Here is a 26,500-nt window from a genome sequence, read left to right as displayed (position 1 = left end):
CTGTCAGGATAGTGGGCTTAGAGTTAACTTTTCCCTCAAATGCTTTCTTGCTAATACAGAGCAGTACTGTTTGGGTTGCAGAAGAAACTTCATTTAAAAGAAATACTGGTGTTGGAAAAAAAAAAACCCAACACAAGTCCTGGAAGCATTTCTATAGGTTTTAGCTTTTTGAATGCCTATTTTTAGGACTAGATGTCAGCTGACATAGCTCCTTTAAAAATGCACTTTGGATTCAAGGAAAGAAAATAATGAAGTGTAAGCTGTGAAGTCTTAATTGTTAGAAGTGCAACAATAGCTTAAAAACAGGCTGCAAAGCCTGCTCTCACAGCTGGAGGAAGGGACACTTTATTAATAGTTGCAAGGAACGGGTGGATAGGGCCTGAAAGAGGCAGCGGGGGATATAAAAAGAAGCCTTGTAACATGAAACCATTGCCAAAACCCCTTACTGAACAATTTATGAAAGAGCCTGCATCACATAAGCATCAAGATAATACATGATGAACATGAAGTAACAGCCTCTGACTGATATGCCTCACTGAAAGTTAAGGTGCATCAGTGCTGCACTCCAGCTCTTGCTGTGGTAGTTTGGCTGGCTGGAGATGAGCACATGTGGCTTGCTAGTCAACAGCCTCTCTTTTCATGACTCCAAGTTTCTGGCTGGTAAGCCACAGATGTTGGTTGTGGTGACTGGAGAGGGCACTTGCTGAATAACCATCACACTTCAGTATGTTATAATCTGGTAAGTCCCCCATACCTCCTTGCAACTGATAGCCAAACTGCTCTGCTAGTTTGACCTGGGACAAGTAACTCTAAACACTCATTTCCTGGGGGAGGTGGCAGGGAATATCGCTCTCTACAGAGATTTCATGTAACTGCAATCCCCCCAAATTAAATCCCCAATTTAAGCACAACTGCATATTTTCTGTGGCCAGGAGCTGACTGCATAGGAGATAAGGGCACTGCAAAATCCCCCTCATCACTCCAACCCCAGCTGCAGGGCCTCTGTGCTCCCAGACCACCTGGGTGCCCAGCAATGCAGCGTCCCATGTTACACTGTGACTGGTTGTTTATGACAGATCCAGACTACTGCGATTATCCAGTTATTCTTTAAAATAAGTCCTTAGGTAACTGCCAATAACCCCCAGAGGTTGGGAAAGCCTTGGGAGCAGAAGGGCTGCAGTGCTAGGGAAGTTTTGATTTCATTTGAAAGCATATATCCATAAAATCATTTCAGTACAGACTCCCCGTCTCGTGCTGTGCTGACTCTGTGTGAGATCTAACATTGTTCTCCATTCTTTAATCACGAGCACTCTGGAGGGGGGAGGGAGAGGAAATATAAGCAAAAATCTGAGCCTGATTTTTACCATCGTACAGATTTAATCCAAGTTGCCTGTGCCAATCATAATCCCTCCTTTCAGGTTTGTCCTTTCCATGTGGGTCAATGGCAACTCAATGCCTGATGCATCAAATCCAGAAACTTGCTGAGACTGTCAGTATCCCTGGCAGCATCACACGATGCAGATGACACTTATTTTGACTGTGGTACGTGGCAAATGTATTCTCAGGGCCAGTCTTTGCTGTGGGCGTGATACCAGTGTGGCTTCCCTTCTTCTCTACTGCTCCCCTCTGTTGTAGGTGTGTTGCACCAATAGGAAGCGTTGTTTATGTTCACCTTAGTTTTAACCATGTTATTGGGTTGGTTGGTTTGTTGTTTTGCTTTTCCTAAAAGGATGTTTTCCTTTTTCACCAGTGATCTTAGCCAGCTTCACTGGAGTTAATGGGATTCTCTGCTCCTGCTACTCTGCAGCAATGTCCTTTCTAAAATACTTTGTTTTCTTTCTGTGTGCTGTGCAAAGCAGGTATACCCTTTAATAACTACTGTTCGTTTGCAAGGGGAATTCACAAGGTAGGTATTTCCTTGTGGCTTTTCCTGCACAACATTTTTTCTCCATCCTTATTGCCTTCTCTGGGTAGCACCAGTAACAGGAGCAGCAGAGCTGCCAGATGAGCTGTCATGTTGTTCAGGTTTGCTTTGGGTGGCATAAGCAATTGCCTAGTTAGAAGACCAGCCTGTGTTCATGTTGGTATTTCTGTGGTTATAAGTGAAGTAAAAATGTGAAGGTAGATATTGCTTGTGGCACTGCTGAGAACTGGTGTTGCTAACATGGGAGAGGAATTGCATTTCCGTGAGATGTTTGGGATTTTTTACTTTTCCTATACAGTGCAAGAGAAATGTTTAAGGGGCTACCCTTTTATATACTGTGTAGGAACTTGTCCAGCCTAATCATAAAAAGAGGGTGATTGCAACTGCATTCATTAATAACTTCCAGGCTGAGAATCCATTATGGTAGACTTTGTAGAACATGATCAGAAGGAAAGACAGAGACAAATGCTCTTTGTTGCAACCACTGATAAGTTGTATACCCACGGTTTTCTTATCAAAGCCATGCTGGTGTGTGACAGAAGGAGGAAGAACACTCCTCATGCTGTCCAAAGGGAGTTTATATTTATTATTTCTGTTGGCACAGCCTGAACTCTGGTCAGATTGGCTCCCTCTGCTCAGGTATGCTTTTGGTGAGAAGGGGCTCCCTTTATTTCATACATTCTACCCATGAATGCTAAATCATGGTTTGAGTCCATGTTTCAGCTGTTCCATACAGAAATATGTCCACCAGAATTTCCAGTTTGGTCCCAGGGACTTCTTCCTTACAGTTTTCTAAATGATGAAAAGTTGATGTTAGAAATGCTGTTAGCTGTGCATCTGATCCACAGAAAATATCACTTACATTAAAGGAAATAATTCAACCTTCTTTGGGTTTTTTTTGGTTTTTTTTTGTTTTTTTTGCTTGGTTTGGTTTCAAAGTGTGTTGAGCATCCTAGCTATACCAGAACATGTTAATTGCTGCTGTACTGTTATATTCCAGGAGAAACACATTCTTTCAGGACTTACTCCTTATTTATTAGACTAGGAAAAAAAAAAAGATATCACATGAGGCTGAAATTGTAGCCCATCTGTTGGGAGACTTCTTGCTGCTATAGGAGAGGCATGGTGATGTCATGCTTCTTAAAACAGCAGGACTACTGCTTCCAGTGATTGAGGCACATTCCCAGTGTGCCCTAGGTTTTTTGAGGTAGGCAACTCTGAAAGTAAGGTTATGTCCCTGCCTTTCCCTTACTAGTCTTTTTACTACTTTTAGGCATCAGTTGCCTTCATGGGTCTTTTTTATGGTTATAGTTACTAAAAAATGCAACTGGTTTGGGTTCCTCACCTAAATAGCTTGACTGAGAACCTATGTTATTTGCCATTCTCCCCCTTCTTCAAAGCGAGACTATGAATAATGAAAACTTGCAAGCTACTTGTTTAATACACTATTTTTTTGAGATTTTTTTCTTCTCCCTCTCGACATTGCAACCTGTGCAGCATCCTTGTACTTTATTTCTTTAAACATTATTCAGAGTAAAAAATAATTTTTCTCCTTACTTGGACTTTGAACCCTTTGAAGTGAAATCAAGTGAGTTTGCCTGTACTCAGCTAGTTAGGATGTTAAGATCTTCTACTGTTTTTCTGTGTAGGAAGTGCCATAGCTGGTTAAAATAGATTTCATCTTTTGACTAATCCTCTAGATCAGCAGATTAATTTGTGATTTTTGATCTACAGCACTATCACAAAGTTGTAAGGTATCACTGTGTTGTGGTTTAACCCCAGCCAGCAACTAAGCACCACACAGCCGCTCACTCACTCCCCCCCCCCCCCCCCAGTGGGATGGGGGAGAAAATCGGGAAAAGAAGTGAAACTTGTGGCTTGAGATAAGAACAGTTTAATAGAACAGAAAGGAAGAAACTAATAATGATGATGATAACACTAATAAAATGACAACAGTAGTAATAAAAGGATTGGAATGTACAAATGATGCGCAGGGCAATTGCTCACCACCCACCGACCGACACCCAGCCAGTCCCCGAGTGGCGATTCCCTGCCCCCACTTCCCAGTTCCTAAACTACATGGGACGTCCCATGGTATGGAATACACTGTTGGCCAGTTTGGGTCAGGTGCCCTGGCTGTATCCTGTGCCAACTTCTTGTGCCCCTCCAGCTTTCTCGCTGGCTGGGCATGAGAAGCTGAACAATCCTTGACTATAGTCTAAACACTACTGAGCAACAACTGAAAACATCAGTGTTATCAACATTCTTCTCATACTGAACTCAAAACATAGCACTGTACCAGCTACTAGGAAGACAGTTAACTCTATCCCAGCTGAAACCAGGACACACTGCAGTCTGACACTTGCATAGGAAAAAATGTAAGTACACTGGGTTTAGACAGGGTTTGTAAATCATAGGGATTGATATAAAATATATCTGAAGTTGGAGTCTATGAGTGCAGCTGGACTATTAACTCTCCTTCATTCTCAGAAACCAAGAAGATAGAAAAACACAAAGTACCAATGATTCCATCACTGAGTCCAAAACCAGGACTAAACATAATGACATAAACCCAAATATATATATATGTGTGACTATATACACATACATCTAAAAATATATATGTATATATGCAATTCCGTACAAGTTCTCCATCAGCTCTGGCCTCAATTCATTAATTTATTAATATGCATGCCTTCTACTACATACCTTTACATGTGGTAAACATATGATAAAAATTAGACACAGGCAAAAATGCCTTGCAGAATTTGTGGTCCCAATGACAAGATTTATCCCATATGAATGCCTACAGTGTGGTAATTTAAGTTCATTCCTCTGCTGTCCTAGTAAGTGGTAGCTGCTCCAGGAAGCCCTCTAAGCTTTCCATAATCAGATGTGCCACTAGTCATCTTTCCAAAATGTGATGTCAATGGAGCTGCAGCTGGTTAAAGGGCTATGCAGGGCAAAAAGTGGTATTAGTGGCTAATAAAGTCTAATTCTTTTGCAAGCTAAATTAGCTCGCTTCACTAGCTTGTTATGACTTGAAGTGTCTGGCCATTGAACTATGCATCTGGCTCATTTGTTGCTCTCAAAGAGATCGCACCCTGACTGACAGCTGTACTGGACTGGAAAAAAGTAGCCCAAATGAGTGAGAACAAGAGGACTTCAGTTCGTGCAACTTTAGGACAGTAGCCAGCCGTGCAAACAGCCTTTATAAGCAAAAGAGATGAACCCTACAAAGAATGTGTGTGATATAGGTCCTGGCTTAGGGCACTAATTTTCCTTAAATAACTGGTTCCTAATGCAGAACTTTGTTGCCCACAGATGCTGCCTCCCAAGCACATTATACACGACTACCTAAAAGACACGAATGTCCAGTAACTGGTTGCAGCAACCCTAAATAATCACTAGAAGCCTAATTTCCAGCATGTCCCAGATCTTGTGATGCATTAAAGTGATTTAAGATGCACCAGAATAGCCTAAGCTCTGTGGATGTGTATTTATTTTTACTCACTGATGTTTTGGGGTAAATGCCACGTCAGAGTGTTTTTATTACCAAGTTCCTGTTCCTGCACAATGCAGCTGTACCTATTCTAATCTCCTTCGTCAAAGGGGACCATTTCCTTTTTTTCTTAATCTCAGATCAGTTTACCAAGAGCAGTTGTCCCTGACTTCCTTAAGCTTGCCCAGCATAAAAGCTTTTTTAAAGTCTTCCCTGCATCCTTTCTTTCCTTAGCACATACTTAGAAATGTGTGTGTATACATATAAACACGCGCACACACACGTGCCCATGCATATTTTAATCAGTTTCTGCTTCAGTCCTGCAGCCTTGTGCATGGTCAAACTGGCAAAGGACTCATGGAAGAGGTTACTGCCAGACGGCAGCAAAGCACATGCTTCCTCGTGTACTTTGGGGGCTTCCAAATGGTTTTACTGCTCTTTTACTGCTCTCTTTTTTTGTGAGATGGTTCCAATTTGTGAATTCTGTGATAATACCACACAGACAAATGTGCACGAAGGTCAAGACTAATTACTTTTTCACTGTGGTATTATTGTGTTTGCAGGTTATTTGAGGCTCAGTGTTAATACAGGTCATCAAGAGTGAGAGGTTGGTGATGTTGCCTTTTGTGCAATTAAACCCTTGAATGTTGTTCCTGGATTCAGAGTTTATAGACACTGTATAAGTAAATTCTAGGTCCTAAACTTTTTTTCATTATCAAACAGTATTTGAGTTAAAAGGAGACCTTGGACTAATGAATGAGTTTGGTGTCTGTAGCATGCCTGTGACATTGCTTTCTTTGCATCAAGAGACCCCTGTGAAGTGCCACCACCAGCATTTTTGTAGAGGGTGGAACAGGAAAGGGAAATCTCCCAAGAGAAGGCCCATAAGTCCAACTCATCACCCCTACAATGACAAAGGAGAGAACTACTAACTTACATAGAAATATAATGCTTGAAATTGGGCTTTTGCATCTGTATTGTTTTGTTCCTTGTGAAATTTTTTCAGATAAGCCATGGTTGGGTACAGCCTGGATGCCCAGCCCTGTGAGAGGCTGAGAGATGGTGAGAGACAGTAGTATAAATGTTCCTTGCTTACTGAGGATCTCAGGAAATCATGCAAGATGAAACTCCCAGTATATTTCTTTTCACACCAAAAGGGATTTTTCTCACACAGAAAAAAAAGTAAAGGCTCTTTGATCCAGTGGTAGATGTAAAGACATACTTAAGGATTGTGTGCAGGAGAGTCTAATTTATGGTGTTTAGTAAATGATAACTTTGCACATTGAAAAGATAATGAAAAATTACAGAAGGAAGTTCTTGTAACAACCAGGATGGTAGAGAGGAGAATTGGAGCTAACACTGGGCCCAGAACAAAACTAGCCAACCAGGAAAGCATTTGCAGAGATAAGTTGCTTGCCAGGGTGCACGAGAGATTGGTGCTGAAGAGCCCCCCCCTCTGTTTAGCTTCCGCCATAGTTAGAATGGCAGAAACATGTCAACGTTGCTGACCGTGCTCAGGCTGTGGGTGACAGCCACTTCTCTCAATCTCAAGTATAGAAGTATTAGTACCATCTATTACCAGCAAAGACTGGTAGAAAACTTCGGAAGATATCTTGACCTGACTGAAAAGTCAGAATAGTCTGTTTCTTGCTGGATCAGACAGTTTCTCTCTAAGGAAGCAAAGAAGTACTGAAATAACATAGGATGTGACATCTCCCTGCTCCCATTAGCTTTTACCATTGTCCTTCCTCTCAATTTGTGTCCCCTAGTAGAATAAATCTCAATTTTGAGTCCAATACACAGGGAGTGGTAGGCTGGGATCCTTTTCATCTTTTTCTCTTTATGGGCTACAACATGGCCACTGTTGTTACCTTTCCCTCTCCTTTGCCTGCTAAAGAAATTCAGCTCCGTATGAATATTCTTGATTGTGTTCTGCTGTTATCACTGTACCTCCATGGTTTCAGTTCTTCCTGGTACCCTCTTATCAAAGGCAAAAGTTCTGCCTGAACCTTTATTTGCTTCTACAATATCCCTGGTTTCTCCTGCTGTAACACTACATCTGAAGATTTTTTTCCCTGCTTTTGTGTCTTTAGTCTGTGAAGCTGGTTTTGTGCAAAACAAAACACCATGCTACAGCAACAGCCAGCAGTGGTGCCGTTGCCCCAGTGCTTAGCTGATAATGCAGACAGTGCTGAAGCTTTTCTACTTTTGTGCTTTGAACTCATTCTCAGAGTCGGTTTCCTGATTTGTCTCATTAGCACTGATTTGCTTTGTACTCTGAGTACAGTTGCTTTCTTGGTAAGAGTTACAGCAACTAGATCTCCATTTTTCCCTAGCACAGGCAAAGCAGCAGTGACAACCGCCTCTCCCTGGTTTTTCCTTGGCAAACTTCCCAGAAAGATGTGTACTTAATTGTAATTTGCTCTCTGTGGTCAGCAGCAATATCTCAGCTTTTAGTATCTCAACAGCGTCTCTACATTTAACTCTGTATGTCTCTAAGGCCTCACCTGCTCGCATACAGAGTAATTCTGTATTACAATCAAGTTGAATATATGAAGCAGAAATTATTGCGTTTATTGTATATACAGTTAATTCCCCTTCCATTTGCTGCTTTATCTGCTTGTTGTGACTTCAAAACAAAAGAAACAAACACCCCCCCCGCCACTTTCTTTTGGAAAAATAATATCACTTTCTAGGGAAGGCTTCCTCTGCACATCTAGTATATCATACTAAAGCTGTTATTGAGTTTTAGGCAGAGAAGCAATTGTCTGTCAAAATGCTTCAAAAGAAACCATGAAATGAGCAGGCCATAAATCCAGGAGCAGCACAAGAGTGGGAATATGACACCTGCAATATGTAATATGAGTCTTTTAGTTTAACCTCCCCTATTTCCACCCTGGTGCTAAATATACTGCTGACGTCCTTGCAAGAAAACAAATGCACTGAGCTTGGACATCAGTGTTTCTGAAGGGCAATGGGCATTGTTAGTTTAGGGTTAGTTTCATTTCTGTAAATTTCCTAGATGATACATGAAAAAGAGAGGCCAAATTCTTGTAATTGTATTTGTGACTGTGGTGGTGAAGTTTGGCAAATATCAGATTATCTTAATCAAATATTTAATTTTAAATCTAGCATTTCAATTTTAAAATATATTTTTTGTTATAAATAAAACTGACAACTTTCAATCCAGGTACATATCATGCTCTCTGGGAACTCCTATTTTGGATTAAGAAAAGTAAAATTTGCATTTGAAGTGTATTAATAACTGTTGTAAAGTAAGAAGGTTATTTCAAAATGTTTAACTTGCCTGCAGCATTTGCATCAGTTAAGTCAGCAGTACTTTGCAAGCCACTGTTGTATTTTATGGAGATACGGGTAACCATTCCTGTGTGTCCTGGAACGAGCCTTTCCCTACTGTTGGTCAGGTGTTTGTTTGTTTTTTCTTACCTCTAATCTCAGAGAATATAAGGAAAAATGATATTGTTGAAAACCCCCAAACAAACAGATTCAGATTAACTTGAAATTAAATTAAAAACTCAACTCTAATATTTTTTTTGTTTGTGTGTAAAAATAGTATGTCGATTTTGAAACATAATTATCCAGCTTTTCCAGATTTCATGTCTTTTGCCCATCACCATCCTTCCTGTCCAGTTTTATAATTATGCTTGGTCATCCTCAAACTGAATTTTTTGGTAATATGTGATTTGCCACTTTGTACTCTTAGCAATGTTGATGGAGAACAAAAAGCCCATCCAGTGTTGTAAATGGCACCTCTTCAGGATTTTGCAGCTTCTTCTGAAATAATGCATTAATGACAGGAACTCTTTTTTTGAATTTTTATATACACCTCTGCTTTGTTTTATAATAGATGACTAGGAATGGTTTCTCTTAAAAATGTTGATATAGCTTTGCAGCAAGCTTTTGAAGACCTCTTTCAGAATCTCTTTCTGTCACCATTCAATGAATAGTTCAAATCTCTTTTAGAGCTTTTATGTCAGAATTTTCTAGTTGCTCCATTGTTAAATGAAGTGTTTAATGGGTTTTAAAATATTAAATATTGGATACAAGTTGCTTATGAAATCAGATAGGTTTTGTTAATGTGATTTATTTCAATGTGTTTTGCATAAACCGTAAGTTTCACTAAATAATGATGAGTGTCTCACAGATGAGTAATACTTTTTATAGTTTATTTTATAAGACTTAACATGCTGCCCCAATGCATGTGGATTCCTAACATCTGAGTCTGATGCTAATCACAGGCGTAAGGACTGGCATGTGCCACATGTCAGATGTGGTGGGTCATGGCTTGTGTGCGGGAGCACCCACAACAGGTTGTGCCTTGCTGTGCCCCTTTCTCTCCAGGGGCAGAGTCTCGAGTGGCAGAGGAAGGACCATGGTGTCAGCTTTTCAGTGGAGCATCACTCTCCCTGGCCTCTGTGGGGGACAGTCGCCCCTATTCAGGGATGCCCCTCAGAGGCTGTCGCCTCTAAGGGGATTACAGAGCTGTGTACTAGCTGTGTCTGGTGGGCTGGGATCTCAGCTTCAGAGCGAGGGAGTAAAGCTGCCCTGGAGATACATGAGAGCAGCATTGCTGTGGTGCAGATTAGGGGGAGGCAATTAGAAGTCGAAGTCTTTTGTGTGTGAGACCAGATATGCTCTAAAAAGTTTGTGAAGTGCTGCTTTTTGCTCATTTTTCCATTCTAGGCCCTACAGCGACCTTACTCCTGGCTGACTCCAGAGAGTCACCTCGTGATTCTTAGTTGGAGTTTCTCCATCTACAAAATCAGAAGTAAGGATCAAAGCATCTTGAGACAGTGGAATGAAAAGAACCGTGGTTATTATGATTATACTGCTTGCTGTTAATGTCAGAAAGGGAGATACTGTGTTCTTACATTCGGAAAGAATCAAATGCTGTGAAACTAGTGGAATTGTAACAATAGCATGAGGAATGCTGGTTAAAATACCAGCATGACATGGCTTGAGTTAGAAATATTATATTTTTTGCCACATGTTAGGAACCACTAACCCTGTTGGCTACTGTAACTGATTAAGAATTGTATGGGAATCTGTTTTCAATATCTGTGATTTAAAAATATCTTGGAATGTAACACTGGAAAAGAAAATATATTTCCTGAAATCTGCCACAATGCCGTTTTGTCACTGTCTAATTTCTGCTTTTCTTCTGTTGTTTTTTTGTTTTGTTTTGTTTTGTTTTTAAATTATTATTTTGTACACCGTTTCTGCATTTTCCCAAAGAACTGACATTTATTAGAGGTCACATGCTGAAAATTTTTTTTCAGAGAGAAAGTTAAGCATTTCAGGGAGAAGAATCTATTTGTCTTCCTGATTCCTGTAATATAAAATAGGAAGGAAACTTGAAATGTTTTCTGTATGCTTCTGTCATGTCTATTGATTTTTTTTCTTTTCCTTAAATATTTGACCATTACAGCTGAAAGGATCTGATGAAACACATTAGGTTTTTTACAGTTCCTATGGTCTCTACTTAAAGTGCATTAAGCACTTAAACTCACCCTGACTAAGCTGGAATGGATGCTTTAAAATAAGAATTATCTCCATTTTGTAATAAGGAAATGAAAACTGTAGAGTTACAAGCATCATCATGGCCACTTTTCTTCATAAACAACTCAAACAGCTTGAACTCACTGATAGTATCATTTCTGCCCTGTGGACTTGAAAGCTCAGTGAGAAGACTTTCCCGTGCCACAGAGAAGAACAGGATATCAACACTTCTAAGTCCAATTTCTGGCTCTGACACAGATTTCTTCTGCGGCTTAGAACAAATTATTTCTTCCTCATATGTTTTAGCTTACTCACCAGCTATATAAAACCTCTGAGGTGTATGTGCTTGCAAAATGCTTTAAAGCAGTGAGGTGAAAGTTTAAAAGATCTTTAAAAAAAAGTTTCCATGAGGCCTCAGCCTGCTTCTGCAGTTGTCAGTGGAAGTTTTACCATAGACTTAAATGGTCAGATTTAGGTTTAGACTAAGTTCTGTTAGAATCCCAGCTATAATGAGCTTTGTAAATTTGAAGTATTGTTGTCAGCAATTGCTTTCATTTAAATTAGTGACTTTATGTAGGTATTCATATTAACAAGGTTTCTAGTCTCCCTGACACTTCATTCAGATTAGAACTTGATTCTCCTGAGCTGTACTAGGAAGTATTCAGGCAATTAATTTAGTTGACCTGATTCTTCTCCTTTCATCCACCTAAAATCATACCTTCTGTCACCCTCAAAACCATATAAAAATGCAGCTCATGCCTGAAATGTCGCCATATTTAACTGGTTTGGTCTGGAGATGGCAAGGTCCAGTGTCCCTGAACATCAAAAAGCATGACAGTATTCCCCTTGTTTAATAAGGGATTCTGGCTTTTAAATCCTCACTGCCCTTAAATGTGGTATGGAAGTAGGAGCAAGTGCTGTTCAGGTACCAGACCATAGGCTTTAAGTGAATCAGCAGCACCAGAGGATTGGCCATCCCAGCTCAAGAGCACTGTAAGCCTCCCAGCAAGGTGTTCTGGTCAGTAAGCAAGGAACAGCATGGTGTACTAGCACCCATGTCTGCTGCTGAAATTGGTACTGCCAGGTTTTCCCAGGACCTGACAGGTTCAGCATCTACGTTTCTGTCTATGGACGAGTAGTGAGATGATTATCTCCTCCTGCTAATTGATCGTGGATCTCCCATATACCTGTTGGCTTCCTAAGATGTGTAGTAGGTACCTTGTTGCTTTGGAAGGCTCAGGTGGGTAGCTTGTATGGCCAGAGGGCTGGCCACAGCTATGCAGATAGTCCCCAGTTGCTTCCTCAAGGTTACTGTGCTTTTTGTTTTCATCGAACTCCAGTGAACTTGCTCTGGCCTGTGTTTCAGCGTTCTGGTCCTGGCTGAAGCATATAGGACCTGAATGATAACAGGCATCAGCAGCAGCCCAAGAGCATGAGGTCTCCTGCTGCCTTGCTAGGTGTCCTAATGGCCATGCAAACATTTTATGCAGGAATGATTTCAAAGTGGCATTCCTCTAGACTGCACGCCAATGGGAATGGTTCCACCAGAGAGCAGGTTTGTCTGTCTACTTCTATCAAAGACTGCAGTTGCAGGCTCCAGGTAACCAACCAGGTATGTGGCATCCTACAGCAAGCCAGTGGAAAATGTAAATCTAAATGCAAAAATAGGTATTCCAGCAAGGCAGAACTTTTCTCAATGTCAGGTTGAATCTAGTGGCTCTTCAATCTGGAAGCAATGCTGACAAATGGTTTGTATACAGTAGTAATGCTTAGCAGCAAATTATTGAGCAGACAGATGTAGGCACAACAAATTCTTGTATTCTTAAGAAAACTTTCAAGTGCAGTATTCTGATTTGGGGAGTTTTGTCCTCAGTGTCAGGAAAACAATTCCCCTAGATGCACTTTGTTGCTTAAAAGCTTTGTGATTTGATAAAGTTATTTTGGACATCAGAACTTCAAAAGCTGAAATGATGTAAGGTGTTAGAATAAATGGGTATGCAGAGTTCGGTCTTCGTGGCTTTACAGAATTACTCAGACTCCCTTTATTTAAGAAAGGAACCACATTTCCCATGTCCTAAAAGTGCCAGTCTTCCAGTGAAAAGAAGAACTTGGTAATCCTCAGCTTGATGATAGGGGACAGTGAGATGCAGAAATAAGTGTTCCTTGAACATACTGATATAGATGCACATGCAGGGGTTAAAAGGTTCACAGCTCTGAGGAAATCGTAGAGTGGCTAAGAGCTACCTGGCAAACAAGGTCAGCTCTGAGGCTATTGTAAGTTTTCTACTCAGTGGCCATAACACTCCTACTCTAGAGCAAGTTATTTAATTGTCACTGCAAGCAATGAATGCCCAGAAGAAGCAGTTCTTTTATAATTGGAATGGACTGAGTTACTTTTCATGGTTGGAACTGAACTAGACAAATGGTCAAAAATATTTGAATGGTCTTGGCAACGTTTGGTACTGTGTAACTACTGACAAAATGTAATGATTACATGGTAACTAGAAAGATGCATGCCAGGTTAGTAGTGTGAGAATGCCTTGGCAAATTACATTAATGAGTGCACGGGACACACTCTGGTACAGCTTCCATTAGTCATATGAGCATGTCTGATGAGAATGAGATGTGTCTGGAAGCTTGAGCAAACACAGTCTGAACCAAGTGCTCAACCTGTTAATAGGAAAGACTCCCAGAGTCATACTATTGTGATCCGTCTTTCCGTGTGTGTTCACACATCCTGTTGTCTGATCCATGAAGCTGCAATGACCCATCAAGGCGCTTGCAGTCAGCTGTTCAAAGACACTTAGGGCAAATACGTATTTAGTAGAATTGCCAGAAGCTATCAGATACTTACTACTTTTGATTTAACGGTGATTTTTGTGAAAATCCAACTGAGTGCTAGGTCCAGTAAAGAACTTCTGTATGCACCTAATGGAATTTATGCAGTAAAGGTGTACTATACTGCACTGAGGACCATGCCTGGGCACCTTGGGAGGGAATGTACAAAACTCTGCACATACCAAGGAAGAAACTGTTAGCAGGTAGGAATTGTTTAGAAGAAGATAGGACTTAGCTTACTTCACCTTTTTCTGCATTCAGATGCAGTTCAGCCTCCTTCCTCCCAGGATCCTCAGCCGTGAACTGTTGTTGAGTGACGCAGCTTGGCGCTGCATGGCTAATGTAATCTTCTGTAGTTTCCCAATGTACAAACGGCTCCCCAAAACTCTTCAGCCACTTACAGGCCCTTCTTCAGCTCCTAAGGTCTCTCCTTTTCAGCAGCTTTTCAAAGTGCTAATTTGCAGCCCACTGCTCCTTTTCTCACATTGTTTTTACTCCCTCTAAAATAAATCTCTCCTTCTCTGACCCTACTTAACTGTCTTGTAGTGGTTACAGAGACACCAGCCTCTCAATTCAGTAGGATTAACACTGATACTGATCTACAGTTTCATTTCTTTGCTGATCAGAATTAGGTCTCTCCAACTGTTGTCTCAACAATCAGCGACATTCTTTTTGCAGCGTTGATATTTTTCAGCTCTACAAACTCTTACATTTTCTAGCCTGATGAAAGGTCCACAGAGTCAACTAGTGTAACCATTTATACAACATAATCCATGGAAATATACATAATGAGAAGAGAAAACTTTAGTCTTGTTTATGGTCATTTATGGTCACGTGCTGAAATACTGTAACTGATTTTAGATATTTTGTTTAAAAAAAGTTGGCTAAATCTTGAGCTATGTAAGAAAAGTGATGGCAGGCTTGCAAAATAAGACCCATGGTATGATGTTGAGAGAATTAATCATGTTAATTCCAGGAAGTTTAAAGTGACCTTTTATTGTCCATAATAGAAATAAACTGATAAAGAGATGATATTTGATTATTCTCATTAGTTAATAATAAAGAAAGAAAGAAAAAAAAAAAGTGGCCCTAAGCATTATGAGGGGAAAATTAGAATTATGTATCAGGGAAAAGTTTATAAACATAAGGACTAATAGCCAAGGAAACCAGCTGCCAAATGAAGGTTTGGAATCAGCACCACTGAAGATATTCAGGGCTTGGCTAGACATCTATCTATCAAAAAAGGATAAAGAAACCAGTCCAGCCACAATGTAGGGATAATCCAACAGAGTTCCCTGCCAAATTTCTCCCCTGAATAGTGTATGATTTAGTTGGAATGGAAAAGGAAAGCACTTTGGCTTGCTAGATCTTTCACTGATATAATCTTAAAAGCACAAATTCTTCTGTCTTTTAAAAAAAATATTGCTAGTAACTTTTTTAAAAAATTTTATTTATTGTAACTGGAGTGTGTAGGCTTTGCTGTAGTTTGAGACACACTGATCCTAGCTTAGAATGCTGTTACATTTTCTTGAAATTAAAAAAAAAAATCTCTTTAGAATAAAAAAATAGCTCTTAGAATGAAAAATTGTTTCACATCTTTTCACAGCAGTTTTCTGGACTTTGTCAAATCACTCATACCAAGCCTGAGGAAAGACTGTCAGGAAGATATTTATTTTTTGCATGCTTAATTAGAGGTATGAAGGGTGGTAAGACTGAGGCTTAGGATAGTTATAATGGTACAATTAGCCTTTTACCTCTATTTGCTTCCAGTACAGGCCAAGAGGGATATTTCTTATTCATTACTTCTGAGTTACTGTTCAGATGGGTGGTAATGGCCTAGTTCTAGTGGGTAGGTAGGTAACGCTCATACAGTACAGTGCTCAAGACTGAATTGAGCTGGCAGGCTAAGACTACTGGTCATCAAGAACTGGGGTTCGGATTTTTAAGAGTATGCAGGCCTTTAACATTCAAATAGCTGCCTATTGCAATTTTGAAGAGTTTGAAAGCACTCACCTTGAGCTGAAGTAAGTGGAGTTAAGGTACCTAAGCTCTTTACAGAAAGCTAAGTATACATTTATCTGGAATATTGAACACCTTTAAAATTACGGCCTAGCACCCTCAACAAATTTTCAATGAAACTCTGATTCACCACTTTTCAATGCAGCCTCGATAAGCCCCTGATTTCCCCATTGTTTATATGAGCACATACTGTAAGACAGAAGATGGATGACAGTTCATGAGCTTTCAACTACACTGCTGCAAGCATAGTCTCCTTTCACGGCAATGTCTTCCAAAGCATCAGTCATATCAGAGATGGCAGGCTAGCATAGAGATGAAGTAGATAATACAGTTTTAAAGAGGCTGTTTCAGAAATAGAATTAGCCTTAAATAACAAATGATTCTTCAGGCTAATTGAGTGGGTACTGATTTTCTGCAGAAATGTAACACATTGAATTTAATATTTGCAAGCATAGTACTGTCTATACCTTGCATTCCCTAATTTATGCTGTAAAAATTAGTGCTAGTTTCTATGAAATGCTGTAGAGTAGATCAAGGCTAATTCTTTGTGACAATAAGTCTGCCACGTTGTCACTCTGCGTTATGAAAATGTGTCACATGATAGAAGGGAAGTATGATATCTGCTATCTGAGGTATATAATTGAAAAGGGAAAACACAGAGTGAAATCATCAAGCCACATTAGCCAAAGTGAACAGATAAGAAAGGGTATAACACTGGAATTGTAAACAGTCAAGCAGAGATCACACCTCTATGTAGAACTGTACATCCTTTTTAGATGTGAAAACTAAAATGTAGATAGTAGAAAATAAAAAAACCTAACACTGTTTTTCACAGAAAATGTTCAAAATGCTGTATGAGTGGGGCAATAATCATTATGTGTATAAAAAAATGCTATTTTATGTGTCACTTGAAACTGGCCTGCAAACGACACAATTTACAAGCAAGGAAATTAGCTGCCTCTGGACTCTGACTGGGCTCATGTATGTATGTGCATCCTGTGCCCTCACATCCAGCTTCTTGCCAGAACTCTGACGGTGTCACTGACTGTGTGCCACAGCTCTCACTGCTGCCCCACCAGCCTGGCCTGGCATCCAGCACACCCTTCTCAACCACCACAGGAAACAGGTCATGTATGTGCTGCTCATCGCCTCTATCTTCTGTTCTGAACATTTCTGTGAAACCACGTGTGCTCAAGTTTGTAAATATGGACATCAGATAAAATGCAAGGAAGCCTCACCATCCGAAGATCTTGCCTTTGAATGTGGCAAAGTCTCCATTTACCTTGTTCCTTCCCCCTCCACCATCAAGAGAGAAACCACAGTGACAGGAAGAGTGCACCATTTCCTCTCAAAGAGACTCATTACTGCTGTCAGTAGCTCACATTTACCCGGATTTTGCTCTTTCAGTGTTCATGCACTTTCAGCTGCACAAAATATGAGACTTACCTGTACATTTTAAGTCACTTAAATAGGACATTTTGGTAGAAGAAATAGTCAAATCATGTTACCACACAACAGGAGCTTTTATCCTTGACCATTCCAGCAGTGCTGCTGACTGCTGAGCTAGGTCTTAGTAAGAATGTGCAAGTTGTGCTATTTTTACTTGCTACTGGTGTAGCACTGGACTTGTTTGTAATAATTAATTTATTCTTGCATATACAGGTATATATCTGGCAACAAGAATTTAGAGGAATTTTCTGAAGCTAAGAGAATTCTCACAAGACTTCCATTGAGGAGGGAGAGAAAAAAACCTTGCTGAAAGAAGCTTTGAATGAACTTTGACATTCCCCTCAAAATACTCACATTTTTGCTTGTGGCAAGCACACTTCATTACCCTTGTTGTGCCACTTCATAACTTCTTCTTAACTTTTTATATTTTACTCACTTGTCTAGTTCGGTGGGTTTTATTCCCTGGTTTTCAGCCACTACCCTTTTCCTAGTTTTCACGCTTTCTGTCTTGCACACAGACACCATCTGGCTTTACCCCCGGGGTTTCCTAGACAAGGGCAATCTAGTTAGCCTTGTGAAATCCAAACCCCAGGCAAAACAAAAACTGTACAAAACCTCCACAAGACAGGCTTTCTCACTTTTGTGTCAGGGGCATCTACATTACCCATAGCAACTGTCAGAAAAGAAATCACATCTTGAACAGAAAGTTATCTTCTCAACCAACCTCCTCTTTCCCCCAAACTTTTACTTTCAATTTACTGGAGTTACTACAAGTCTGTTCTGGTCAAGAGAAAGTTTGACCCATGTGTGTGTGTAATTACAGAGCTTCAGAGTAGAACATGTAAGAAACTGTCTATAAAAATGCTTGGAATAAAGTAGATTGAGAACAGATTTACTAAAGAAATTAGGAAGTCATGCCAGTGTTCATTTCTGTTCTAAATAACATAGTGCAAATGAATCTCTGAGGCAAGATTCTGGACAAAGACATTCCTTTGAAAAAAGACCACAAGATTCCTGGTCTTCTTAATGGAGAAAACAGAAAGAATTGGTCTCGGTCTGGGACTCTCAAAATGCGGATCCTTTTGAACAATGTGGACAAGTACAGATTATTGTCCAATGTATTCATCCTTGAGCAGAAATAAACCAAGTTTCTGTGTGCTCTGACTGTTTCATAGGAGCTGAAAAAAACCCCACCAAAAAAAAAGAACCCCTCCCTGTCTTTTTTTATGTGTGCTAGTTTCCACAGTTTCTGAAGGAATTTATTTGGGCAAGGCATTTCAAGTTGTATATCTGATTTTCTCTGAGAAATTATCATCTAGTTGCACAGCTCAGTGGTTTGGAGCCAGATATTCTTTTATTTTGGGCTTTGGGAATCTAAAGTCAGTAGGGAACTGCATACCTACATAGGTGCAATTCCCTGGTGCTGGCCACAGAGCGAGGAGTGAGGTGACTTCTCCACAACAATACAGCCATCCCAACTTTTAAAGACTTGATTTTTATTTTTCATTGTTTTTTGTATTTTGTTGTCCCCTCTGACTTAACAGTTACTCCTGTGTGTCTTCACAAGAGGAGTGTGTATCACAGTTCTGCTCTGACAGCATAGGCTCAGTGAAATGAAGAAGACAAGCAAGTTTTCTACTGTTGTACAGCATAGAAAGGTAAAAATACAACCAGCCACTTTCTCTGCTTGGCAGTCACAGGATTGGAAAGGAGGGTGTATGTAATGATAGTTGGGGACCAGTGATATAGATAATAACTTTCCACCTTGTTAAATGCCCCGTGAAAAGCAGTATATATTGCTGTCTGCTCTCAGTATGGTTGAGGTTGTATGACATTTAGATGATAAGACGGTCATGTAAGAAACAGGTGATACATCAGATGTGCTATCTTTGCTTTACAGTGTTCTCCAGTGAAAACCACAATTTCACTTTGGTTTAATGAGCATGCCCTGATGACATTGGTATGTTTATATTTTGACATGATCAGAAGAGAAGTAGACTCACTAATGTTAGCAGGGAACAGTGTCTGATATTAATTAGATGATAGTTTTATAGTTAGAATTTTGCAGTCTAGAACTGGGGGTTTGCTGCTCTTTGAGCTTTCTTCTAAACGTTTTTTTCAGTCAACACTGTACAGAGAAAAGCCTTGCTAGTGGAAATTCTTGTGTCAGTTAATAAACTCAGTTATTTATCAACAATCTTAGAAGGGTGACTTTTAAAGGATGTGAGATGAAAATCAGCAAACTCTGTTTTTAATCACAGTGGATGCACAGGTTCCTTTTGAGTCCTAATGAAGAAGTTTGGAGCTGGAGACCACAACATGTCTGAATTAATTTTGATGTTCATTTTGCACATTTCCAAGGTATCAAAGATGTGGCTAATAATAATAGCAGGTGTTGTCTATTTGTCTCAGCATGTGGCATGAAAGTAGTGTGGTCACACATCTATGCGTTATTTAGGTGTTGTCAACATGTCAGCAAGTGGGATGGCAGAAAGCCAGATTAAATCACTTCTGATTTTAAATACAGGACACTGAATAATAATGCTGTGTCACACTTGAGGACACTGGAATCTGGCAAATCAGCAGTAGCTCAATGTGTCAGGCTCATTTGAATGGCTCCCTCCCACCCCCCCTCCCCACCCCCGAATGATGAAGGAATCAAAATCAAGAGTCAAGGAAACTGTATAAAGTTGGCTTCTCCCCGTGGCAAAGCAGAAGATTGTATCTAGTAAAGAGACCTTCTTTGACTGTTTAATATAGAGATGCATGGGGCTCTGCCCTCATGCAGGATTGTCTGTTCCTGAGAATAGGCAACTACCCTATGGTGCATCTGTTTGCCATTTATCTTTGTTGTCTCTGGAAGTGGTAAATCTGTTTGGTACCATTACTTTCTTTCGTTAGTTTTTTGTAGAAGCTAGCGCAACAGGTCTGCAATCTCAAAAAGTAAGTGTATTTGTAAAAGGCAATCACGTGATTTAGAATGGGTGCTTTAAGGGTTTGAAGTCTCCCAAGAAAAACTATGAGTGCTGTTTTCAGCCATTGCTGCTTCTGCACTAGCTCTGATTTCTTGTATCACCCCTAGAGTTGGTTCACCTTGCCAGCTGGTAGAAAACTAACTCGGCAAAATAAAAACATGAATAGTTTTCTGTTGGTTTAGTAATCCAATTGGGTTCACTGAGGAGCCACATGAAAATCAGAGAAAGTGGAAGGGAAGGAATGGACCTGCATTCCAGGGAAGGAAGGATGCAGGGGGGAGTGGAGGGAGCAGGACTGTTAGATTAATTTAGTCATACTCTGAAACCTCACCCTAGAACGGTCAATACACAGGGAGGGAGCTGTAAGAAGGTTAAAAGAAGCATCCAAAACCCCAGGATTCATTTTACCTTGTCACCATAATACCCTTTTTATGAAACTAGAGCTATGTATGCTCATAAAAACCCTTTGCTTTTTTTATTTTAAAGGATAATGCAAGCATTGGAGTCTGTGCACAGTTCTTTCAAGTTAAATGCTTAGTTCAACATTCCATTTCCTGGTAGAAAATGTTTTATATGAAAGCAACTTTAACCTTTCAGAAGGGTTCATTTACTGTTACGTTTGGTATCAGCTTTCCAAAAAATGCAGTCTGCATTTGGTGTATTATAGGTTCTGGTTTTAATATTGGTTTAGGAAAAAAAAAGGAGTCATATGCCGTAAGTCAGAAATAAAATATTGCGCCAGAATTCTCTCTATACATGAATTCACCCCCTTGAGCGGGTGGTTTAATGTAAGTTTGATCACTTAAAGCCATGAACCGGGCTCAATCTATCCATGAACCAGCTGGTAACAAATAACACATTCAACTCTCGGTCACAGGAAACCGTTAGGTTGCCTTTTTATAGACAATTACAGCCCTACAGCTCCTGATGCACAGGGGAATATCGTACAGATTTGGAAAGTGTTGAACACCTACCATATGCACATAAAGAAGGGTAATAAAGATGAAAGGCCTGAACTGAGCTTTAATTCCTATTTTTCTGCTTTTGATTTATCAGCTGCTTCTGCATTGCTGCAATTTTCTTTGGCCTAAAATTAGGTCGAGGATGCTTGAATTTCTTAGTTTGATCAAATCAGTCAAACTTAGGCTTCCCTCTCTGTCAGTGTAACAGATGAAAAACTTTGAAGTACTTTCTTGCTTTCTTTTCAGAATTATTGTGTGTTCATTTAAGTGCTGACTGCTGTAACAATCCACTGCAGCGGGCAGTTCCTGGCCATGTGTCACTGTTATGGAGGTGCTGCAGTCATAGTGAGATGGGCACTGAACTAGTACAGCTGTATCAAGGTGACTCTGAACTAGAGCTAGGGCTGACTTGGTTGGGTGCAGGGCCATTAAAACATGGCTGAGCTGCTATAGGGACCTTAACAGTTTCTCTGCATAGTGCTGCAGTGTGCTGTGGGACTATCTCAGCCATCAGGTTTGCTCAGGAGTCTCTGCACAGTCATCCATTGCCATGTATGGATCCTCCACAGGACTTCTGCCATTTTTAAGCACCTCTAGACAGAAAAAAGGGCTTTCAGAGAGGCCTGGCCATGAGTGAGACAATAAAGGCTAACCCTCTGTGCTGCTGAGCCTCAGCTTCTAATAAAGGACTCAGAATTCATAAGGGTAAAGCTTCAAAGTAAGTACAGATTTACAGAGGGAGAGCAGATAAGGGGTTGTAGCCCACCCATTAAGACCACCTGGTCTTAATATATGGTAGCAGTCAGACTTTGTGCGACACACTCTTTCCATATCTTAACCCTGTTACAGGGAGTGAGATTTCCAAGAATTCTGCTGGCGATGTACTTGTCAAAGTTGGGTGCATTACAGAGGCTAAGTCTGTCAGTCATACATAATAGTTTTATCACCCCTTGAACTGCAGCAGCTAAATCTGACAGTGATGGTGAAGCAGAACCTTAGTAAAATAACGTTTATGATGTTTAATATCACTAATCTTTTCTGTTGATGGATGCATGTCCCATTCTTTGAAGATGGAAAGGTCTGAAAAATGCAAACTGTTATTTTATCTGGAAATGTGTTTTGTGGCATCCCAAAGAGCATTCACATTTCTTATTCCTTTTTTGTGCATGTGCAGGAGTTCTCATGAATTTTCAGCAATGAGTCCGTATGGGAATAATTTCATTGTAAGAAGAAGGCTTCCATTCTATCATGAAAAAAGGCTGCATGGAAATGACGGAAAGCTACAGAAGAAACTATCAGTCATTGTTTGAAAGCATTGTGGCCTATGGAGATGGAAACCAGAATGTGGATTTGCCTTCAAATTTTATAAGCTTCTAGAAACCCAAATGATGAGAAACAAATGCGAAAAGTTCACAAAAGCAGTGGTTGCTTAAAAAAAAATAATTCTTAAAGCCCTGTTGCTTTTATGACGAACAGACTTAGCGAGAAGGATATTAATTATCTTGAATACCATTGTTTAAGCAGGTAGAGCTATTCCCAGTATTTTTTGGTTGCCACCTAGATTAGTATTATACTCCTCAGTTGCTAACAATGAAGTTATCAGCCACTGGAACAAATTATTAAAAGGAACAGTGAGCTTACCATTTCTTGAAGTCTGCAAACTGAGAGTGGATGGTATACTTTAGCAAACAATGGAGACACAGCTGGGTGAAATTATATGGTTGTACTAAAGAGAAGGGAACATGAGATATTCTATGTGGTCCTTTCTAGCCTTAAGAGCGATAGGTTTATAATTTCACAAATATTGTTACAAAGAACTCCTCAGAAGTAGTGATGACCATAGCACCAGTCTGAATCCATCTCCTGATTTGGGGTAGATTATTCCAAAGTATTTTAAAAAATTACAGACTGTAGTACTGTTTCTACATGTTTCTGTCATCACAAGTCATACTACTAGCATAATTTTAAAATATTGGAAATCCCTTTTTGAGGACTAGAGAGATCCTTCCTCTCCCCTAAAGAGCTCAGTGTACTTCAGTGCATGAAAGAGTCTATAAAGTAAGCATGCATGCTGTTGCTTTCCTATCTGATGCATTTCAGTCATTGAAATCTGAAATAAATAAGCTAGATTCACTCAGTGAAATAAAAGACAATCCACGAAGGAAATTCTAAGATACTTCTCATTATTGTAGACCATTTCTAAGCTAAACTTTGGTATTCCTCTCCTTGTAAGGTGATCTGGCACACTGCTTAAAAGATTATTTTTCTTTTTTTTTCCTATAGCAGTCCTCCAGCTGAGAACAGCTAAACCATTTTTTTCCCCCCATATTTCCAGTGTTTTGGAGCATTGGGCACTGCAGAAACGTAAATCTAGTGGGACAGTTGGAATTTTGGGGAAGATGTACCTGACTGAACAGCTGGACATGAAAGGAAATAGCTCTTCAATGTTGAGATGTATTTTTCTTGCTGTAAAGAAAGAAGGAATTAAGTGACTACATGTTTGGCAGAAAGGCCTTGCCATTTCATGATGGCTCTCAAACATCATCTTTATAACTCCATTGAACTGTTTCTCTGATAAAAAAACCTGTAGCCTACACTACAAAGGGCTTTGAGTATGTGTATAGCATATACTGTTATCAGCAATCACCATCATGGTCACAAAAGGTATTCCCTCAGTATGATTGAACCATCTCATTAATCATAAGACAAAATTACTCCAGTGCCAGTATATTTTCCATCCACAGAGGTGGGTTTGGCAGCATAGCTAGGACAGCATAGTTGATGTCCTAACTAACACTAGAAGATCTGAAAAAACATCATGGTATAGCTTTTCAACTATTTCAGGGAAAACTGATGATTTTGTGTCCAGAATGGATATGCATAATACCAGAGGCAGATTTTTAGTTTTTAGATTGTACTCAATGGCCAGTTACCCTTGTTTCTGTGAATGTCTAAAACTCTCTTTGTGGCTCACTTATATATATGTACATTGTGCCTAAATAAATATCTCAACTGTCCCTCAGCTGGAGGGCTCTTTGCAAGACATGCTTTAGCCAAACAGTGTGTCACTCAGATACAATGAAGGGAGCACAATACAAGAGAGCCCAGATTGCTTTATCAAGCAGTCTCTTCTGGTCTTAAGTTTCATAAATTTATAACTTGTGCTGATTCAAATATGTTCAACTTTCTCTTGCTACCATGTTTTGTGCTCTTGAGAAAAGATGACTGGAAAAGCTGGATGCTGAAAAAGAGGAGTGACCTTTGACTGCTCTTAAGCTTTTCAAATATATTATCCTTTAAAAAAACCCACCAACCCAGTTTGTCACAACAGTTTCAGCATCAACAGTGACTAATCTGTTTGCCATGCAAAGGCCATAGTGAAATATAAGTGTTTATGTTTAATATTCTGATTTCATGAATCTACAAGAACAATTTTGGGTTGATTTGGTTGAAGGAACTGCTCAGTTTTAGTCCCCTAAAGACTATCTGTGTAGCTCTCTTCTAAAAAGTATAATAATAAAAAAAAAGGGGAGGGGGATAAGAAGTCACTAAACATTTGAAAGACATTGGAGGTCTAGACTATGTTTCCATTCATCAAGGTTGTTCTCAAAAGTAATTTTTAGCAACACTGCAAGGAAACTGGGAAGAGCTTGAACTGCTAATGTTCCCTTTGCTGTGTGGATATACAGAAAACAGTTTTCTTGTCCCACAAGAATTCTGTTGATTTTGAAATTTTAGGCCTGGCATGAGGCTCAGTGAATGTATGAGTGACTTAAGAAACAAATAAAAATGTTTCATTTTAATACTGACCTTTTTTTTTTCCTTTTTAACCTTTTAATATAAACTAAATTAAGTTTCAACAGGAGAAGATGCTTTTAACTGCAAAACCAAGACTTTTTGTTTTAAAAATGTTGAAATGGTACATTACTAGAATTTCAAAACCTGTTTTTCCAATTTTTTTGAGGACAGGAAGCTCTTCTGGGAATAATTTCAGTTTGGATGAATTGTCAGTTGTGACCTTCTCTCTTCTTCTCTATGAAAGCCCTGTTTTCACTCCCAACTCTAAACCCAGGCTTCCAATACTTTCCAGAAGTCTAATGTATGATTGCCTTAGTTACCCTACTGATGCATTAGAGTGAGACATAGATTTTGGGCAACTATCTTTATCCATTGGTGGAATAAGACAACAGCGAGAGTGTTGTGATGTCTTAACTGGGATTCTTCTTCCTCTACAAGTACTTGAGATTGTAATAGGTCTGTTTTGTGTTTCGATGTTTCACATACATACCGTTTCATGTCAATTATTGGTTCGCAATTTGCAAACAAGTAGATGAGAGTTACATGTATGCTAGAAATTAATTTCATTAACGCAGTGCTTTTTTCCATTACATCTGTCAAGAAGGATTATTTTCTTATAACTAATGACCATGGTGGTGTTGATGGGACAAAATCTGATGCCTTTGGTGAAGTATTATTAATGAACCCTGCTTTATGAAGTCTGGATGGCTCTTATACCTGGAAATGAACAATGGATTTTTTTTCATTTTTGATGGCAATATTTGTATATATTTGCATTACCCTAGAAATAAATTCCTTTCATGATTTGACTGAATGGACCATCTATTCTGCTAGGAAGAAACTAAGGTACCAATTGCCCTGCAGCCAGAGGAGCTGCTCTGCAGGCTGGAGATGGAGGAGGCCCTAGTGGTGGAACGGAAGCACCAAGGGCTCAGTAAGGTCTGCACAAATACTGCCAAATTATTCCAGCAAAAGTCCTTATGTTTCTTTCCTGTGTGAGAAGAGAAAGCCAAATTGAGGTGTTCCGAGCTCTGAGAAGAGGGGATGGTTCATAGGTATTGAATAAGGAAGTTATCAAATAAGTAAGAAGGGGTTTCTTCCTGGCTGAAACCAAAAAGGCCTTGCACTCAGCGGGCTTTTCCCTTCCCTCCTCCAACCAAGCACTACTGTAAAATGTCTACCAGTTAGTAAATGTATGTTACTTTATATGGCAACAAAGTACTGACATTTTTAATAGTTTTAATAGCTCGTAATCCTGCTGTTTGGTAATATTTTAGATGTGTTTTATTCATAAAATTGCATAATTTACTCTGCTATACTTCCATAGGCATCACTAACGTGCACAGCTTTAGTGTGTCAGGGCCCAGGGGGCACCAACAGGCCTCAGTGTCCCTGCCTGGGTCCTGGGGCTCCCCCACCCTGCCTGCAGCCCAGGATCCCACGTCAGCCCCCCAGGGCCGTCAGCCTCTGCCCCAGCAATGCTGCAGCAGGGCTGGGCTCCAGCCTTGCCCAC

The 26,500-nt window shown here is 39.8% G+C and overlaps 1 long non-coding RNA gene across 4 annotated transcripts in view; it reads left to right on the top strand.

Annotated features, from left to right (window-relative positions):
* LOC104320811 (uncharacterized) overlaps positions 1–25,801 on the top strand; it is a 73,836-nt gene extending 48,035 nt beyond the window's left edge. For 2 of the 4 annotated variants that reach the window (XR_011327471.1, XR_011327472.1), the window contains exons 3-5: positions 18,797–18,910; positions 19,514–19,613; positions 22,364–25,801. This is a non-coding gene — a long non-coding RNA (uncharacterized lncRNA). The remainder of the gene's footprint in view (positions 1–18,796; positions 18,911–19,513; positions 19,614–22,363) is intronic. The other 2 variants (XR_011327474.1, XR_011327473.1) reach the window with 2 other exon arrangements.
* Positions 25,802–26,500: the final 699 nt, after the last annotated feature.

The sequence above is a fragment of the Haliaeetus albicilla genome, chromosome 13 (assembly GCF_947461875.1).
Source record: "Haliaeetus albicilla chromosome 13, bHalAlb1.1, whole genome shotgun sequence".
Lineage (NCBI taxonomy): Eukaryota > Metazoa > Chordata > Aves > Accipitriformes > Accipitridae > Haliaeetus > Haliaeetus albicilla.
Note: the sequence above shows the minus strand (reverse complement) of the source record. Positions and strands in the feature narration are given on the sequence as shown.